The sequence below is a fragment of the Geotrypetes seraphini genome, chromosome 3 (assembly GCF_902459505.1).
Source record: "Geotrypetes seraphini chromosome 3, aGeoSer1.1, whole genome shotgun sequence".
Classification (NCBI taxonomy): domain Eukaryota; kingdom Metazoa; phylum Chordata; class Amphibia; order Gymnophiona; family Dermophiidae; genus Geotrypetes; species Geotrypetes seraphini.
Window position 1 is genome coordinate 296,919,105 of NC_047086.1, and position 12,916 is coordinate 296,932,020.

Below are 12,916 nucleotides of genomic sequence, written 5' to 3' on the forward strand. Positions count from 1 at the left end.
TAGTAGCCAGATAGACTTACATAGGCGAGTCTATCATTGGCCTCTATGACTTAGCTGGTCAGCCGATGAATATCGGTTGCCGGATATGACCCTGATCTTGAATTTCTGGGATTGCCACTGGCCGTGGGAGGTAGCTGGGCTGCTTCTCGTGGTCTGAAAATTAGCTTCACTGAAATAAACTTTTGGTTCAGAGGGGATATCTTAGGTAAAGGCCTAAATGGTATGCTTTTGTTTTTAAATGCTGTATGGCCTTGTGCCAAATTATTTCGTTAAATCATTTCAGGTTCAGTATTATAGTTGCATCTGCCAAAGATGGCTTCCTTCTGGGGTTCATAAGATGTAATACATTTAAATGGGCATTTAAAAAACAAACCTCTTTAAATCCAAATACAAAAATGCCCTGCTCATAACATCCAACTCCCCTCCCCCGACCATCTCACAGCCATGATCAAACAGGAAAAAAGTCTAGATTACCTGTTTGATTATGGCTGTGGAATGGATGTTTTTGCACTGAAAATATCCAAAATGAATAGCTATTTTCCAAACAGAAAATGTCCAACTTTTGAACAACAAAAAAACCAGGGATATAAACGTCTGTCCGGCATCATTTTCAAATATATGGCCACACAGCTATCTGTGGAGAACAAAGGAATCACTTAAGGACTATTATAGTAGCCTGTAAGTAAATCCATGGGTATAAGTGCAAACTCCATTTTAGCTCTTTTTTTTAATGTGAGCTCTCCAGGACCTGAAAAATATTTACTTTTACCTAAATGAACAGCACTTCAATAGCCTTTAGGCTTGCAGGCGTCTTATATATATTGGTACAGTATGTATTTTTCTTTTTCTGGAAGGCTCAGAATTATTATTATTTTTTTAAAAAGGGGGGGCAGTTGAATTGGGACTTGAACCCAGGTCTTTTGGTTTATAAGCCACTGCACTAACCACTAAGCTACCCCTTAAACCTGTTTGCTGTTTTGTTTAGAATGGCCATAATACTTGCAGCTGACATAGATTCTGGTTTTCCTTTCTAGTTTCACTTTTAGGGGAGATGGGGTGACAGCAACCACTGGGGGATTAAGGTGGATTCATGCATGCCTTAATCCCTCCAGTGGTCAACTGCTCAATTAGAGCAACTTTCAGTAACTTTGGAAGCGATAAAGGACTTTCTTTTTAGACATGGATGTTTCTTCCCATTCAAAAATCACTTTTGGACATCCTAATTTTGGGCCCTCTCTAGTCCCATCCAAAACATTCGCACCACGCACCTCCTTGCTATTTGGACAATGTGCAAGCTGCAATGTGGAACACCCAAATTCTGGCTTTCCAAAATCAGGATTTGGATGTCTTTAGCAGATGGACTTTTTTTAGGCATGTTAAGACATCTATCTGCTTGGAAAACCTATCCAGGTGTGCTTGAAAATTCTTTTTACTCAAATCTGTGGCTTTCAGTTCAATGGGAAAACTTCTCTTATAAATGTATGATTATAATATAGATTCAAAGTAGATATAGATTGCTCTCTTTTTTTAATATGAAGTGCAAATTCTAGATAAATATTAATTTCAGAGCAGAAGACCAATATATATTATAGTGTAGGATTTTGAGATCTTGCAGTCATCAGCCAGGCCAGGCTTTATGCTTGTTAGATACAGCTGTATCATCTAAATAAATTAAGGCCCCCTTTTATCAAACTGCAGTAGAGCTTTTTACCATGGGCCAGTGAGCGTTGGAGCACTTACCTCGCCAGACTGCGGTTAAAAAAACTCTACTGCAGTTTGATAAAAGGGGCCCTAAGATAGGTGGACAGGCTGGGGTATTCTAGTCCAGTTCACTAATACAGTGTCTTAGGGCTCCTTTTACGAAGCCGCGTGAGCGGCTTTATCGCAAGCACATTTTTAGCGCGCGCTAAGCCCCGCGCTAGCTGAAAAACTACCGCCTGCTCAAGAGGAGGTGGTAGTGGCTAGCGCGGCTGGCAAATTAGCGGGCGCCATTATGCGTGTTAAACCGCTAATGCGGCTTCGTAAAAGGAGCCCTTAGTATGATGTGTCAATTTACTTTGGTAAGGTTTAAACTTGCTTTTTTTTTTCCTTTGAAATAGCATATATTTCTAATCAGATGTCTTTTATAATGCAGATTGGGGCCATTTCGTAATCATAGTTAAACATCTGTATTGGAGTTACAAAAATAATCGTCGTTATATTGTTGTTGCAGGATGTGGAATAAAATGCCAACCCCCTGTGAGTTTGGGAGTTGTTTGTTGATAGTATTTCCAAGAAGAAAATGTGTGAATTATGTTCATTTCAAAGAATAAAGCCACAGAGATTTCTGTGTATACTTTGCAACTAGCTGACACCCAGTGAAATCCGCTGGAGGATAGTGCAATCGGTTAATCCACTGCCAGCTAATTCTAGTGACATCCCCACCTCCTTATTCCCATGCCAACACGCTGTTTTGACATCCCTGCCCAATTGCCAACCTCACCGATTATGCCGTGCTCATTTTTGTTGCCACCTGATGGCGCTATCACAGATGCTGGCTTCATTTACCAGCTCATATGGTTCCACTCTCTTCTACCATGAAATGCTGCCACTGCCAGATTTTTGGAGTCTCATGTCTGAAAATGCATGCATGCATGCAGCACTGACCTCCAGTAGATGCTGTCTGTCAAGACAACTGCATTATAACCTGTATTTACTAAAGTGCACTGTTTTACACCTACAACATGTTAACTGCAAAAGTTAAAGTGCATTAAGTACCAAATCTCTGTGATACTAGTTGAGGGTATTCTCACAAGTTTTGGAAGGTCACTAATATTTGCTACTTCCTGTTTACTTCCTGTCTCACCAGACCAGGCTAGATGCTCAAGTTTGGGCTGTCCTGCCAGCAGATGGAGCCTGGGAACTACTGATCTATAATGCCATCACTAAAGTATCCTGTGCAATTCCCTGACCAGTCAGATTTCTCAGTCTCCATCAGGTGGTAGCAACCTCTGGTGATCTGATAGGACTTCATTTCCATTTCCTTGGTCAGTAATCACATTTAAAAAACCCCCAAAACAAAACAGCTGCTCTGGAAAGGCTTTTGTTTTTTATTCACTTTTGTCAGACTAGCCTCTGTGCGCAGGGTTGCTGGTGTATGTTCACTATGACAGAACTGCAGGAATATAAGAGCTGTTCTGTTTGTGGGATGCTGTTATTGGCTACCAGAACAGTGGGAAAAGACTGACAGTGTTAGGAGAAAGCTGTAGATTATTTTATTATCTGTGCTGAAGGACTGATGAATGAGCAATGCCAGAAGTTAATGTGACTAAAGCTGCAGCAGACCCAATTTCGGCAGGAACAGCCCAATGGTTGCAAAACCCTTCATGGTTTCTGCGAGAGATGAGTCTCCATAGTTATCTCTCTCTCTTACTGGCAGCAACAGATCCTTTTCTTGTGGGTAGATCACAGGGCTTAGGCTTTGCTCAAAATTTCTCTCCTGAATTTATTCTCTTGTTGCACAGAGCTTTTTGTATGGGCAAAGATTTACTCTCTGCTCTTTTGCTTTACCTGATGTCCCTGCTCCTTCTCCTTATGGGATGGTTCAGCAGCCCAGTATGAAGTGTTATATATCGGCCGTGGAAAAAAATTGTACACTTCTTTCGTATTCGCTTTGATAGGGGATTAACAGACCTGCGAATACAGCAACACCGCAAATAACTTTTTCATATGTTATTCACTGTTTTCTATTAAAAACCATCGTGAATATGCCCTGGCCTGTTCCTGAAGGAGAGGCAAAACACGGTGAAGAAAGTGATGGGAATCAGCAAATTTCTCTGTAAACGCTTGGAATCAGCGATTTCTCTATGCAAGCTGATGTAATTTTGGGGGAGGAGCCAGCAAGCTAAAAAACGTGAATAATTGAAACTGCAATTGCTGAAACCTCAAATAAGGAGGGAGAAGTGTACTGCCCTTCTGACGTCAAGCTTGCGGATGTAGCTGTGCCTGTCCATCAACAATGTAGGTATCTTGGGATGGTATTTGACTCTTCCTTATCCTTTACGCCCCAAATTAAGGCCGTGATCTCATGTGTGTTTTTCAGGCTCCGTTTGCTAAGGACATGACTATATCTCGAATGAAAACTTTAGAACAGTTATCACAATGATGGTAACTCTGCTGCTAGATTACTACAATGCTATTTACTTAGGCTTGCCTAAATGCGTGTCGCAGTCATTGTAGTTAGCTCAGAATGCGGCTGCTCGCCTTATTGTTCATGCTTCAAAATTCGATCACATTACGCCGATAGTTCTAGATCTCCATTGGCTGCCTATTGGCTTGCGGATTGAATTTAAGGTTTTGTGCCTTATGTTTAAGGTGTTGCAGCATAACTGTCCTCAGAGTGTGTGTTACTTGTTGCGGTGGCATTGTCCAGTACGTGAGTTACGCTCATCGGATAGTTCTTGCTTGGAAGTTGGTTGTCAAGCTCACGTCTATGTTTTCTGTCCAGGGTCCGCTGATTTGGAATATATTACCGCAGACATTATGTCAATCCTCTACTTTCTGGCAATTCAGGAAAGGGTTGAAAACTGTGCTGTTTGCTCACTTTTTTGATATGTGTTCAGTGAAAACTTGAGGGGAAAATCAGATATTGCACAGAGAAATGGGAAAATTGGGAAATAATTTATTTTCTTTTTGGGATTTTTTGTCGTTGTTGTTGTTTTGCCTAAGCAAAGGCAAAAAAATGCTACTCATGCAACTCAATCTCACAGTGGCATTTGACTGGAGGCAATAGGAATCACAGTCAGAGTCTACAATTGGTTTGAAGGATTCCTCCAAATTTATTATGAAGAAGATACAAAGTTAAAGCAAACAATGAACAGTCAGAATCCTGGAACAACACCTGCAGAGTCCCCCAAGGCTCCCCACTATCTCTAACACTCTTCAACCTTTATATAGCCACACTTGGCACATGCTTAGACGAACAAGGCATAACTTCATACAGCTATGCTGATGACATCACCATCTTCCTGCCTTTCAATCAAACCACCCCCAACTCAACAAACAAACTACATATTGCACTATAAATTGTGTCAACATGGATGGGAGACCACAAATTAAAACTGAACCAAGACAAAACCAAATTCTTACTTCAAGAAAAAAACAAAACCCCAACCATAACAAACCTAGAAATAAACTCCATTATATATCCCATACAACCCAACCTAAAACTGCTGGGAGTAATGATAGACAAAGGCTGCACCATGCAACTTCAAATCAGCAAAACGGTCCAGAAGGCTTTCACAACCATGCACAACTTAAGGCAAATCCGAAAATACTTCAACAACGAACAATTCAAATTCATAGTACAAGTGCTAATCCTCGGACTACTGTAACATCCTATACCTGTCATGCCCCGCCAGCATGCTAAAAAACAATTACAAACAGTGCAAAATACAGCTCTTAGAATGATATACTCGCTGAAAAAATATGACCACATTACCACTGCTTTCCGAGAATCACACTGGCTCCCAGTATAAGCACGCACTCAATACAAATTCTACTGCACCCTATTCAAACCCCTAAATGGAAATGAACCAAGCTATCTGAGCAACCGCCTAATCAGGAAAAACACATCCAGACCAAGGAGAACTCAAGAACACTTTACCCCCCCCCCAATCAAAGGCATACAAAGCAAATATACAGTATATATATGACGGACTGTTAGCCACCAAAGCAGCGAGACTAGACCGCCACCTCTCCAATCTGCTGACAACGACGTCCAACTACAAAACATTTAGAAAAAAAAATCTTAAAGCTATACTATTCAAGAAATATGTCAAATGATCTAACTAAACCGTATTGACCCTCCCCAGATCCCGACGCATACTATATCTATTAACCTTGTAATCTCCCTGGGAATGCCCAGGCCAATTCTTGTTGTAAACCGCCTAGAAATGTAATTGGCGGGAAGACACCAATGTAATATGCTTTAATGATGTTTTTTAGATTTGTCGCATGTTTTCTGTATTTGTTGATATTATGTATGTTGCTTCTGTACCTCTTCCGATCTGCGCATATAAATGAGGGGAACTGCATGCAAAATAGGCAGGGACGCAATTAACTAACCATTTTTTCAAATCTGACTGGGCTCGGAAAAAGCGACTGCTGGGGACCAGTCGCAAACGTCTTTCCTACTCTCCTGCTCCTTAATTTTTTAATTTTTCTTATGTAAACAAATAAAGCTAGGGAGGCATGGTTTGGTAAATGTATGTAGGTGACCCTAAAGCGCATGCTTGAATTTTTTTCTCGCTTACAGAAGCTGTCAGTCACCGGCAGACCGCCGATGAGTGAGGACATATAAGTGAGTACTGTCTGATTTTCATTTTTGACAAAATGACAGTAAAAGTTGAACAATGCTACTGCATTAAATTTTGTGTAAAGCTTGGCGATTCCCAAGTGGAAACGATCCCCAAGATTCAATAGGCCTTTGAGGATGAAGCAATGGGCACCACACAGATAAAGAAGTGGTACAACTGCTTCAGAGATGGCCGCACATCAGTGGAGAGTGAAGCACGTTTTGGTTGGCCCTCAACATCCAGAAATGAGATCGTCATTGACCAAATGAGGATCCTGGTGATGCAAGATCATCAAATCACCAAGGGGTACTAACAAGAGGTTCTGCGTCACCTTCGTAATGCTGTGAGATGCAAACGGCCAAACCTGTGGGCAGCGGGCAATTGGCAGCTCCATCACGATAATGCACCTGCCCATTCTTCACATTTGATACCGAGTTTCCTGGCCAAATACAACATGCCTGTGAAACTTCAGGCTCCCTACTCTCCCAATATTGTTCCATGTGACTTCTGGCTTTTCCCCAAGCTAAAAATGCCCCTGAAAGGGACAAGATTTCAGTCAAGAGAAGACATCATGCAGAATGCGATGGACCTGTTGCGAGCAATCTCAAAAGAGGCTCTCTAGCGCTGCTTCTGACAGTGACAGAACCATTGGAAGAAGTGGATGGCAGCCCAAGGGGACTAGTTTGAAGAAAATGAGTATAAGATTGTTGTATCTGAATATGAGTATATTTTATGAATAAAGGTCTGATACTTTTTGAACAGCCCTCGTATGTAGAGAAAATTTAAACTGAACCACCAAGAAGTCAGACTCTGCATATAGTGCAACACCACAGAAACTGTGACATATGTCCTCTAATACTGTGCAAAATATAAATATAAAGATAGCAGATGCACATTTGAAAAATAAATGACAAATAACAATCACCACATTACAAATTAACAAATAGAAATAGAATAAAAGATGAGAAATAAGAAAATACCATTTCATTGGATTAATATATTTTTCAACTAGCTTTCAAAGGCCAAAACTCCCTTCTTCTGGTCAGTGCTGCTGTTATGGTATCCTGTTCTGACCTGAGAAATGGGATTTTGGTCTCCAAAAATTAATAAAAATAAATGTATTAAAATTAGTCCAATAAAAAGATTGCTTTATTTCCATTTTCTATTTATAAATGTTATCAATACAGCTACAATACTATCTTATTCTAAAGCAACAAAAAATATTTTTCTACCTTTTGACATCTCTAGTTTCTGCTTTCCTCATCTTCTTTCACTTTCTTCTTTCCATCCAGTGTTTGCCCCCTTTTTCTGACCCTTCCATCCACTGCCCACCCTCTTTCTCTTCCCCTTCCTTACACTGTCTGCCTTCTTTCTTCCATCCACTGCATGTCCTCTCCCTCCATCTGGTGTACACTCTTTCCTCATTCCATATGGCACCTTCCCTCTTTCTATGTCTCTTCCATAAATTGACTATCATGTGCCTCTTCTCTATTTTGTACATGATTCATTTCAGCTTCACCCCTTCTCCATTTTTTCTGTGTCTTCAGCCCTCCCCTATGCTCTAGCATCTCTCTCTTCTATTTTCCTTCCTTCCTTCCCACTCCACCCATGGTCTGGCATTTCTGTATCTTTCCTTTCCCTCCCCCAAATGCCCTGACATCTCTCCTTCCCTTCCAACTCTCCCTTCCATGCTCTGGCATCTCCTTCCTTTCCCTCCCTCCCTCCTTTTCCCTGGTCTGGCATCTGTCTCCTTCCCTTCTCTTCCACCATGCACTGGTATCTCGCCCTCCTCCTCCATGATCTGATATATTTTTTCCTTTTTTCCTTTCTTCCCCATGGGCCTGGCATCTCTCTTTCCTCTCCCTCTCCCTCCTTCCCTCTCCCCAGTCAGGTGCTGCATTTCTCCCCCCCCCCCCCACCATTAGCAGCACAGCTTTCACAACTTGCTGCTCTTGTTGGGTCTTGCCTACTTTCTGTTTCCATGAAGGCAGGACTTGGCAGAGAGGAAGGTCCGATGCCACAGAGTAGCGAGTTGTAAAGGCTGCTGCTGTGGGAAGGAAGTTAATGATGCTGGCTCTTGGAGCACACCCTTATGGGACTGCCCTCCCCTTGGTATGCCACTGGTTATGGTCTTATAACCTGCCAAATTCTCTTCAAGCAGAGTTCTAGACAGGTTAACAAAATAATGGTCATGTGGTTGTTATAGTAGTTGCTTTGCTTTATTTAGTTACAGTACATGATAGCCGTCAGTTTGTTGGTATAGCAGACATTTTGATATACGAGTTCCAATCTTACATTCAGAAGTGATGATTATAGAGGAGTTATCAGTTTTATAGGGTCATCTTTCAGTGGAGACTAATTTAGGTTAACATTGCTCATTTAGGTTTATGAAGAGCCATGTTTTTAGGTGGTTTCTGAACATGGTGTATTCAGCAGTCATTTGAATCTCTGTAGGAAGAGAGTTCCATACTTTTGCATTTGATAATTGAAAGATTTACAGTGGTAACTTTTATATTTTTTGCCTTTCATTGGTGGAAATGATAACGTTAGGTGAGCAAAGTTGCAATGTTTGGCAGATCTTCCTAATGGTTTGGTGAATCTGATAAAGCCATCCATGGCATTTCCATATAGGGGTTTGAAAGCTAGGCAGCATAATTTGAATTTGATCTGCTCTGTGTCGGGAGCCAGTGTAGTTCTCTGAATAGTGGTGTGATGAGATTTAATTTTGATTTAGAATATCGGTTTTGCTGCAATGTTTTGTAACAGTTGAATTATTTTTGTTATTTTTTTTCAGGATTCTCAATAGTAGGGCATTACAGTAATCTAGGGTAGATAGAATGATTGTTTGAACTAGTAATATGCATTGATGTTGGAAGAAATATGGTCTGACTCTTCTTCTGAAGTGCAGAGAAGGACTTCTGAATTAGGTTGTTTACAAACTCATCAAAGTTCAGGGAGCTGCCTAGATCAACTCCTAGAACTTTGATAATTTCTCAATATTGAAACTATTTCCATTTTGCTAGGTTAATGGTAGGTGGGATGGAGCTTGGGTGACAACTGAACTATAGTAGTTTGTTTTTTTTTGTATTTAGTTTGAGGTAATATCTTGTTGACCACTAGTATATTTTTTCCAGTGTTCTGGCGAATTTGGGTAACATGGTTGTGTTCAAGTCTGCACATTTGCTACCCATGGTCTAGTACAAAGCTTCTTCTCTGTTCTTTTCCTTCTATTCAGAAACAGGAAGTGATGTCACAGGAAATGGGGCGAGCCAGAGGAAAAACTTTAGAGCAGGCCATAGGCAGCATAAGTGTAATGCTGCCACTAATGGGGACCAACAGAAGACTACCATTGATGTAGCCCAGCAATGAGTGTGTGTGTGGGGGGTGGAAATAAGGGGGAGGCAGGTGCCAAATTCCAGGTGGGGAGAGAGGAGAGAGCTATCTGTTAGGCTCTCAGTGTCCCTGTGTGTTGAAGAGCTCCTTTCCTTTTCAGGCTGAAGAACAAAGCCCCTCTGGACTGGCTAATTCACTTACCTCCTAGTACCCTCTGGATATAACATCAGTGTCCCCCTTCACGCCATGTATTTCTTCATTTCTGGCTGAAACCCCCTGCTTAGCCCTTCAGCAAAACTGAAGCATAGTTCTGTACTAACCTCTAGACTGACCTTGTACAATACATTTACTTAAATGAATCATTGTTATCCTGTACTTTCCCACTTACACCCACATTGTGTCAAACACTTGGAATTTGTTTTCAAAATGTTTTGTTCATACCTTTGTCAATAGCAAATAGTTTTGAAAACAAGGCTTAGAGTGTACACTACACTTGAAACAGCAGTATTATCCAGAAACATCAAAATGCTAGCTTGTCTGTTTCTTGGCTTTCTTTCCTGTTGTATTCTTTCCCTCAGGGTTCCATTCCAATATTTACTAATAATGTAATTTGTTGATCAAAGTGGAATCTTTTAAAGGAACAACTAAAATATATTGTAGTATATGAACTCCCAAGGCATTTGAGGATTTTCTTTGTGGGGTGGCCTACGAAATCTCCAAAGCTCATGTACTATAATTTCTTTGTTTCTAGTCTTTTAAATGGGTTAACAACCTACAGAGACTTCTGTTTTCTCCAGTATCAAAATATGTGGTGGACACCTGGAATGCGCTTCCAGAGGACGTAATAGGGCAGAGAACGGTACTGGGGTTTAAGAAAGGATTGGACAATTTCCTGCTGGAAAAGGGGATAGAAGGGTATAGATAGAGGATTACTGCACAGGTCCTGGACCTGTTGGGCTGCCGCACGAGCGGGCTGCTGGGTGCGATGGACCTCAGGTCTGACCCAGCGGAGGCATTGCTTATGTTCTTATGTACTAGATCTTGATGCTGTCTGTTGACCAAGAAAGCCACATTAAGTGGGATATTTTGTTTTCAGTTGGATCCATGATGCTGAGGGCAATAGACTTGCCCAATGTTGCAGTCACACAGGGTGGTCAGCAGCAAAGAAGTCATGGGCATGATATTTAAAGGCTTTGTGCTCTTAACTTTCAAAGTTATACTCTTAAGACATCTTTGAAAATGTACTAGGGATAAGTGCATAATATGATGAGATTATTAGCTGTTAATTAGTTTATAGCAGGGGTATTCAAACCTGTCCTGGGGGTCCACAAACCAGTCAGGTTTTCAGAGATTTGCATGCCTGCCTCCTCTGTTATGTGCAAATCTCTCTAATGCTTATTCATACTGATATTCTGAAAACTCTCAAAACCAGGTGAGGGTGGGTAGGGGGGCTACATGGGGTGGGGTATGGGGGAATCACTGTTAGGGGACCTGATTCTTTTCTGGGGGAAGAGGGATGGTGGGAGAAACTTTTTTTTGGAAGGGGGGGGGCAGGGGAAAGGAAGGGATGGACATGCTCCTTGGAGAAGGGGATCAGGTGAGGGGGGAGCACAGGACTAGGGGCTGATACCCAGAAGTTATCCAGGCACTAGCCAATATTCAGTGCCAGTGTCTGGATAGCTAACCTGGCACAGATAGGACTGGCTTTTATGTGGCCCTATCTGTTTGAATACTGGCATTGAATATCACCAGCATCTGAATAACTATCAGCTCCTCCCAACTCTGCCCCCAAAATACCCCCCAACTGACTGGTGTCAATTGGCCAGATAATACTGATATTCAGCAACACCTGAATAACCACTGGCTCCTCCCCAACTCCACCTCCATAGTGCCTCTCAACTGCCCAGTTTCAGTTGGCTGGATAATACCAATATTCAGCAGCACAGCACAGTTAACTGCCATTGAAAACTGGTGGCTGGCCAGTTGAGCTCGATTTATTCAGACAGAAGCCTCTCCCGCCTGCTTAGATCGCTTTATTTATTTATTTAATTTTAAAATTTTATATCCCGCTTATATCTAAGTGGGTTACAGAATTCATACAAAAATATAACATAAAAACAAACCAACATGCAATTTTAAAATTGTTGCTTCTTATCCATCATGCACCTCATATTTGGGCTGAAGAAAAGCGATCATATCAGTCCCTATTATCGATCATTGCATTGGTTGCCAGTGGAGGCATGAGTAAGGTTCAAATTTTCATGCCTCTGTTTCAAGTTAGTTTGGGGATTGGCCCCTACCTGCTTGCTATCTCATTTCGTGTTATATAACCCTGTGAGGGTAACCAGGGATTGTAACTTATTTGCATACCCGAAGCTTTTAGGCTGTAAATTTAGGTCTTTTTTAGACAGGATGCTTGTATTTCAAGCAAGCAAACAGTCCTGGTTGGGTAACTTTATTAGCGGAGCCATTCTGTCCTATGGGCGCCTTCCGAAAAGAAATCAAGATAGCACTATTTGATAAATTTATCTCTTAATTCGAGATTTTATTCTCAATATAATAATTTTACTTTATTAATTTAAACTTTTTACTGTCCTTTTAGTTAATATGCTGTATTCTTACTATTACCATTTTGTATTTCCCTGATTGTCCAGTTTTTTTCTTTTGTGAAAACCGCCTAGAATTATTTTGATTGAGGCGGTATAGAGAAATAAAGTTATGTTATGTTACAATAGTTATTGCTTCTGGTTTACTCATAAAAGGCCTCAACAAATAAAGCGTTGAATATTGCTCGCATAAGTTTTAAGCTTATAAATTACAAAGAATTTGCAGCTGAAAACTTAGGTGCCTGGCTGAAAAATAGGACACAAATTTAGGAGCCAAACTTAGGCCCCCTTTTATCAAACTACGTTAGTGTTTGTCACCTAAAGCTGCTTGATAAAAGGGGGCCTTAGTGGCATAAATTTAGGAGCTCAACTTTTTTTGAATATTGGGCCCCATAAATTCATGTGCAGGACTTTTGCATTCCAGTGCTCTAAAACCACCAGACCATTCTTCTTTGAGTTTAGCTGTACTTTCCTTTATGAGAAGCACAGCTATTTGTTCACATTATGCTGTTTCTTAAAGACTCCTTCCCAAAGCCTACTCGTGAGATATTCATTCTTAATTCAGGCTTTGCATGTACAATGTGTGTTGTTGACGTAGGGCTCTGAAAAGGATATGCAGAGCAATATCCTGATTCTTTTTTG

General features: G+C 41.0%; 1 protein-coding gene across 9 annotated transcripts in view; it reads left to right on the plus strand.

Moving 5' to 3' along the window:
- Nucleotides 1-12,916, plus strand: part of CHRM3 (cholinergic receptor muscarinic 3) — a 1,018,971-nt gene that overhangs the window by 18,335 nt on the left and 987,720 nt on the right. The gene's annotated exons all lie outside the window — the stretch shown is intronic.